General features: G+C 44.4%; 1 non-coding gene across 1 annotated transcript; it reads left to right on the top strand.

Annotated features, from left to right (window-relative positions):
* The first annotated feature begins 374 nt into the window (after window positions 1-374).
* On the top strand, window positions 375-448 carry TRNAN-GUU (transfer RNA asparagine (anticodon GUU)). Its single transcript has one exon. It is a non-coding gene; the product is annotated as a tRNA-Asn (tRNA).
* Window positions 449-994: the final 546 nt, after the last annotated feature.

The raw sequence follows: 994 nt of genomic DNA, 5'->3' as shown, positions 1-994 counted from the left end.
ATTTTGAGACGTCGTAAAGGCCTTCTGGTCCTTTAGCGGCACGAGTTGAACTGGGATTCAGGGTTTTAACCAGTGTTTTTTTGAGCCAAAAGGGTTTGCTGTAGACAGGGGCATTTAGATGAAATGTAATGATGAAGAGTATAAAACACAACCGTTTAGCAGAGGATGGTTTCGATCCATCGACCTCTGGGTTATGGGCCCAGCACGCTTCCGCTGCGCCACTCTGCTTATGGTGGAGGATGCTCAGAGTTGAAGTCTAATTACTGCCTGCCTTCTGGTCTATGTCATGTACTTTATCAGCCATTTCTTATCTGTTGGCAACTAAATTATTCTTGGTGCTTTGCAAATGTTTGTTTGTTTTTGTTGAAAATCATGTCTCTGTGGCGCAGTCGGTTAGCGCGTTCGGCTGTTAACCGAAAGGTTGGTGGTTCGAGTCCACCCAGGGACGTTGCACCCTTTTGCTTCAGTAGTAAGCTACAGTTGAAGAAGTTTTTGCATTTGTGCTAAGCATCTCCCTCAAGTAAAAGCCATTTTGCTGACGATGTTTTGAATTCACGAGACAAACTGGAGAAAAACCTTCTGGATGAGATAGGATAAACAAAACTTCCTTCGAGCCGGAATTGAACCAGCGACCTAAGGATTGCTAATTTAGAGCTACAGTCCTCCGCTCTACCAGCTGAGCTATCGAAGGATTGTTGAAAGCCCACTAGGTTTGGCCATGGGTGCCACGAGCAGGTGGTAAAAATGATTCATTCAACCCAGCGAAAAAGGAATTCAGCAGTAGTATTGGAGAATGCGGGCATCGATCCCGCTACCTCTCGCATGCTAAGCGAGCGCTCTACCACTTGAGCTAATCCCCCAAACCTGGCAAACATATCGTCAGTTTCACGTCACACCAGGTCACAATTTTCATATACAATCACACATGCCATTGCAAGCTTTTTTTTTTTTTTTTTTTTTTAAGTGTGGATTCCATTTTTGCATACTGGAAGAA

Source organism: Ranitomeya imitator, chromosome 5 (assembly GCF_032444005.1).
Source record: "Ranitomeya imitator isolate aRanImi1 chromosome 5, aRanImi1.pri, whole genome shotgun sequence".
In the NCBI taxonomy this organism is placed as follows: domain Eukaryota; kingdom Metazoa; phylum Chordata; class Amphibia; order Anura; family Dendrobatidae; genus Ranitomeya; species Ranitomeya imitator.
This window is presented reverse-complemented; position numbering and strand designations above follow the sequence as displayed.